This window comes from Myotis davidii, unplaced genomic scaffold, assembly GCF_000327345.1.
Source record: "Myotis davidii unplaced genomic scaffold, ASM32734v1 scaffold1252, whole genome shotgun sequence".
NCBI classification, from domain to species: Eukaryota; Metazoa; Chordata; class Mammalia; order Chiroptera; family Vespertilionidae; genus Myotis; species Myotis davidii.
This window is the reverse complement of record NW_006283888.1, coordinates 191636-198195: the sequence shown is the minus strand read 5'-3', so window position 1 is coordinate 198195 and position 6560 is coordinate 191636. Positions and strand designations below refer to the sequence as shown.

At 44.8% G+C, this 6560-nt stretch overlaps 1 long non-coding RNA gene across 1 annotated transcript in view; it reads left to right on the top strand.

Moving 5' to 3' along the window:
- LOC107184045 overlaps positions 1-5723 on the top strand; it is a 13633-nt gene extending 7910 nt beyond the window's left edge. Inside the window, exon 2 of the long non-coding RNA XR_001514862.1 lies at positions 4512-5723. This is a non-coding gene — a long non-coding RNA (uncharacterized LOC107184045). The remainder of the gene's footprint in view (positions 1-4511) is intronic.
- Positions 5724-6560: the final 837 nt, after the last annotated feature.

Genomic DNA, 6560 nt, shown 5'->3' with positions numbered 1-6560 from the left:
GAATATTTTCTCTCTCCCCAACACTCTTGAGGTAAAAGGATTGAGAACTAAATCTTTTCACTTAGAGAACCACATATGCATGGAGGGTGTTAATAATAGAGGATGTCAGTGAATTGTTGTTTGGGGCTTGCTGTCATCATACTCTGCTACCACCAGGCATTAAGGAAATGATCATAAACCTAAGAGGATGAAGCAATTTCCACCTCCATCCACTCCCTATCAGCCTCCTGAAGCTCCCCCATCCCCAGTTAAATACACTTCCTGGAATTAGAACATCTGGTAATCATTTCTTTTTATTATGAAAATATTCAAACATATGGAAAAGCAGAGCCATGAGTATAATGAGAACCCACATATCTGTCACTTAGAGTCAACAGTTCTTATCATTTTGCCATATTTGTTTTATCTTTTCTTTCATCAAAATATTTTAAGTGAATTATAGATGTCATGACATCTCACACCAAAATATTGCACATACATCATCATGGGAGATCCTTTAAGTGTTAGAGCTTGTGTGTGTCCTCCACGTTGCTGGAGAAAGATGTCAGAGTGTTGAGTATATGAGCTCAGTCATTTCCCAACTGACCGACTCCAGTTGTCACAAATAGAAGTTAATCAGGTATCACTCTAAGGAAGGTTTGGCTGTACTCAAAATGTTCCTGATTGATCTGGAAAGACAAAGGTAAACAGCACATTAACTAAATCCTCAGAAGACACTAAGTTGGGAAGTGTTATAAGCACGAATGATGCCGGAGAGAAAATGCAAAGTACTTGGAGGAGTTAGAAATTTATCTGAATACTGTGTGTTCTTATTTTTTAAATAAAAATTGTTTAAAGCATTAGCAGTTACAGAAAGATTGGGCACAGTATTATTTTGGACAGGTGAAACATCGTATCTGCAGATTCATTTAATCAGATTAAAACACATTCTCATCATTGCCTCCATAAGTGAAGAATATGGAGCTAGACTTGGGGAGGGGTAAGCAGCTGAGATGTACAGACAGATCCTCCCCCTCCACTGGGACACAGCTGAACTGGAAGTGTGTCAACCCCCAAGAGAATGTCTGGGAAGCCTGGTTGAGAGACGTTGGCTCCCTTATGCAGGATGAGATTTTATTTTCAGGAGGCAAAGTGTAAGGGAAGTGGGTATTATTACACTTGCTCTGTGCTTAGCTACTGGGGTCAGGGCAGGCAAACTGCAGATGTTCTGAACAAGATATAGGCAAGATGTTGGTTAGTTTGCTTGCAAAAGTCTGCTGGCTCAGTGATTCTTCCAAACAAAAGGGAAGCAGGTAAAATGAGACAGCAGGTTCCAGAATATTCATCCTGTCTCGGTCAACAAATGAAATGAGTTTCCTATTCAAGAACCACCTAGTTGATGGCAACAACTAGAAATCAAGACCTGATACTCAACCATGGCCTGATTCTCATCTGTGGCTGGCAAACTTAACCTAGCACCCATCTAGCTTCCCACACATTAAGTAGGAAAAGCTTTCTTAACCATCCCCTCAGTGCCTATCTGCATACCTTTGACTCATTAAACACTCCACCCCACCCTCCCTTCCCCTATACTGTAGGGAGCAGCTATAGGGCTAAGCTCATGTGCCCTGCCAGCACAGCCAAGGGTTCAGTGAGCCTGAGGGGGGTAGGGAGGGGTGAAAGATGTAGAAAAAACAGACAAGGAGAGTATAACCAAGGAAGGGGACCTCCTGTGCCTGGCTGAGGCCACAGAGAAGGATCCAGCCAGCAAGCTGAGCCTTTATTTTATAGTCAGAGAAAAACAAGGTGGTGGTCACCATAGTTACAATGTTCTTGTGAGTTTCACTTTTTTGGCAGCACTTGCTGCATCTCCCACAGCCCATTAGCTACCCAGATAAGATCTAGGGAGCTTCATAAGGTCAAGCCTAATTATGCTAAGAGGACTGTGCCCTCTAAGCTGGGACTTGTTTGTGGCTTTACCAACCCTCCAGTCCCAGGCTTAACCCTTTAGCCACTCCCTACACATACCATGGTGTTCATAGACCAAGCATCACCTTCTCTTTGCCTAACGTTGCTGCCATGAGCAATGAACATCCATGTTAGTCAAATGAAAATTATTTTCACCATCTTGAGTGTAGGAACTTGTTTTCTTTCCAGAGCACCCGATTCTTTGAAAGAACACAGTCTCTTCTGATCTCCTTCCTCTAGCCTAACCACTGGCCCTGATGCCCAGGATCTGCAGATGGGTGTGACAACACATGAGCTCATTGGAGCTTATGTAAGAGCTATTGGCAGGCCTTCCCGGGAGATGGATGGTGGCTGGGTCTCTGCACCCTCCCATTGCCTTGTGTAGGCAACATGATTTTTCTTTTCTCTATCTCCTCAAAACAGAGAGGCTTACTTGTACTGCTGTGCCTTAGCTGTGTGTAGCAGTAGTCGAGGAAGCACGATGTTCCCTCCTACATTCCAGTCATTAAAACTGGCACGGCTTCCTGATGGGAGGAAATAAGTATTCAAAAGACCAAGTTAACTTGCATGTGTTGAGCCCCTTTCGTGGTGGCACTGCTCCTTTTCTCAGCTCTTTGGATCACCACAGAGGAGCAATAAGAGGAATAAAATAGGATCTGAGGACAGAAGCCTCCTTGACATCTCAGAGGGCTCCAATTTCAATGTCCCTTCTGAGATGTTGGTGAACAGGATCTAGGGCAGAGAGAAAGATGAAATAAATGGGAGTTCCCATCTCCCAACAAAGGAAAAATAAAAAACATTTGTGGAAATCTGTTGGATATTCTCAAAGGCAGGTCATCTGCAGGAAATTGATCCTGCGTCCAATTGACGTGGAGAGAACTCCTTTTCTTTCCCAGACTCCATTTTCTGGAGGCCAAGAAGAAACTTTTGGGAACTGTACTCAGGAAACAAAGAGAAGTGAAGCGACCCAACCTCCAAACTCAGTGGGTGTTTTACATGGCTTCCCAGAGGCGAAGGGAAGGTGTAGGTTAGGACTCGGTTTTTCTCCCGCTGTTAAGGAAATGGGAGGACCCATGATGATGTAATGCTCTGCTCTGCTGCCTCAGTTGCTCTGGGCCCAGGTGCTGGAGGCAATGCCAGAGAAGACTGGGGTCTCAGTCGGTGCTTGTTCTCAGTCTCCTTACTAAGTTCATAGACCATGACCCAAGGCACTTCCTGCCCACACAGTATCAGGTCGGGGAAAGTGTACTCCTCAACCTCCGCTCAGCACATCCCTGCTTCTCACATGGGACCAACTCCACTTTCTGGCCTGACAAGGACCTGGGCAAGTCCTATGTTATCTGTTTTCCTACATGTACAATGGGGCTGGAGAGGAGGACTAATACAATTATTCACTTGTTCATTAATACATATTTTGTTATTTAACAATGTCTATTTGCCAGGCACTGCCCCCTAACTTAACATGGCTCAATGCAGTCCTCTTACCACTCATCTTTTCCCATCACATTCTGCTTTTCACAACCTCCACTCACCCCTAGTTCCTGCTTCTTTCACTTTTTCTTCTTTTATTCTCATGATATTTTTCTTCTCCCTCCCCGCCCCCATGATTCTATTTTTAAAATGTCCATACATAAAATCAGAATACCTGCCCACTTTGTTAACTCCAGGCAAGTCTGTGTTTAAAAGGCCCAAGAAAGATCAGAGGACAATGTCCAGAGCCCAATTTCAGGGTGTATTCAAGTGTCTCACAACTTCTCCCTTCAACAAATTGTCCTTAATGTCTAACTCAAACCCCTCTGTTATTACTACTATTCTTTTTCTCATTACCTTTTGAGCCACATCTCAGGCATAAAGTACCTGTGTGGGTATAGAACTGATAGGAAGTTTAACCCAAAGTGACATAGTTGAACACCCAGATCATAAGGATATTTGTTTCCATGTAACAACAGAATCAGAAACCAAGAAGGGACTAGAGGCCATGGAAGTTAAGAGGGATTAGCTTCTGTAAAATCAACAAAAACAGAACAAATAAGCAAAAACCCATAAGTATAACCCAACTGGAGTCACAATTTCTGATAGACTATTTCAATAAACATGAAAAGTCCATTGAGCCGGGATCATAGACCCCTGCTATTGGAAAGGCCCTTCTTCAGACGTCATTGAATCCAACCTTGCATACAGAGTTGGTAGCTAGCATAGTATAATGTCTGTGCTCTGATGATGATAGTTGAATAAAGAATGGTAGCCATTCAGCATTGGTTCCTATGTCACCACATACATAATTTCTCTCCAAAGCCATTCTCCCAGGCACCTGGGTAGGGGCAAGCCATGTCTACACTTGGACAGTGCCTAATGCTCCAGATATTGCCCTTTTTGATCTGTGGAAACCTACCAAGGTAGCTTATGATCTTTTTTTTTTTTTAATCTCTCACCCTACACACACACACACTCCCTTCCCTGGCTTACAGTCTTGATAGAGGCAGTGTGTCTAGTGACTAGGTCACCTGAAAAGGAGGTGATTTCAAAAAATGCAACATTTTATTTATTATTTATTTCTTCTCTAGATAGCAAGAGGCAGGAGAGTGAACTGAAAAGAAGAGGATCCTACAGCAAGTTGCTGACCCAGCTTACAGCACAGCTGCCCTCTTTCATGAAATGGGAAGAATCTTTTGTGCCTCTCTGTACCATTGTCCTCAATGCTCGGTAGCTATCACAGAGAAGTTGTTATTGTTAGCAAGTAATCATAATTCCAAGAAGCCACCAGCTAAGGGGGTTCTGATGGATGCTTTTCTCTTTCTTCAGAAAACAAGTAAGACCCCTCTATCTTGGAAAAGCCTGACAAATGTTCCCTAGAGGCTACTGAGGAAGGGAGCATTCCACATCCCATGATGGTATGAGGGATGAAGATCCCTGCCTGGGAAACAAGAGCAACACAGGGAGTGGGCGACAGTCCTGTCTCAGCCACATGGCCTTGGGCATGTCCTTTAGCCTCCTGGGTCCTCTCTTTCTCCATCTACCAATCAAGGAGGCTCTAAAGACCTTCCCACTCCAATGACCTTGCCTTCACCTGGGGCATCAGAGAGAGGGCAGGGTTCTCGTTCCCCTGGGTCTTCCCCCAGCCCTGTTGACCTAGGAAGGCTACTGCCAACCCTCAGCCAAGATCTACCTTCCCTCTTGAGGATTGGTCATGCTCAGAAATCAACTAATTTGGGGGACCAACATGAAACAAAACACACTACAAGGAAACTCTTTGATAAGCCCTCCACCTAGGTACACACACACACACACACACACACACACACACACACACATCTACAGACACACTCAATCCCTAAAGTGTAAGTATTTTCCCTTCCATGTATCAAGCCTATTTTACCCTTTCTAACTGCCAGTGTGTTAGGAGAGAATTCAATCCCACTAATGGAAAACACTGCTTCCTTTTAGGGAGCTTAGCTAAACCTCAGTGTTTGGGGGTGACCCTGGGCAGGTCCCAAAACACATTAACGGCAGCCCAGAAATGTAGGCTCTACCAACCGAGACTGAGGCAGTAAATAGTTAGCACAGTGCCAGGGTCCAGATCCTTCCCTCCTTGCTTGTCCACCTCCACTGCCTCCCCCACCCACAGATATGTTGTTCTGTGGTGGTGGTGGCCTGTTCCAGCCTGCCCGTCTGCCTGCACAGAGTGCCGTGGACTTATTCTGTAATGTACTGTGTATATGTATGTCCTGACTGTGGTTTACTACAAATAAAAATGACAGCAGATTGCTGACCTCTGACTTCTTAGTGGTTTCATGCTATCGCTTGAGAAATCCAGATTGTCTGATCAGTCACAGGCACTGGAGACACACATGCTCCTCTAGACTACCCTGTTACCTTTCCACACTTGCCCACTGCCAGGGAGGTTCCACTGATATGCCAGGACTGGTAAGAATTGAAGGTCTCTGTTGCCACTTTCCAGGTGTTAAAGGAGGGTGAGGGGAAGCCAAAAATCCTATAAAATAAACCCTTGCTAAACATTATGTATCTATCATCTCACTGACATCTGAAAACTCTCCTATGAAGTGGTTAGCATTTTATAGGTGAGAAAACAAAGTCTCAGACATGGTAATTAACTTGCTCAACAAGTAACACAGTAAGTAACTCAGTTCTGTCTCTCTCATACCCCAATATGCTCTCTTCTCTAAATTAGTGTTTCTCCAAGTGTGGCCCATGGACGGCTTACATCAGAAACCTCTGAGGTCCAGGTCCAGATGCCTGGGCCCCACTCAGAAGTCCTGAGAGTGGGACCCTGAATTCTGACTGTTTATGATCAGGGCTATAGATAAATCTGTGTGCTCATGAAAGTCTGGGAGCCACTGCACCACACCATGCTAGAGGGCAGGAACTCTGGAGGACAGAGTCTAGCCAGGGCTTTAGAACAACTCAGAATTTGGAGCCTGTAGATGAGCACTCTGAGACAGAAGAGACCTGGAGAGGAAGCAGGTTTGGAATGAAAGGGCAAATGGAAAGTGAAGGCGTGAACTTCACATCAGATTTGTCTGGCTCCTCTCCCCAGAATTTAGACCCCCCAGGAACAAGTCCATCATCTGGCCCCAGGCAGATGCTGTCCTGAG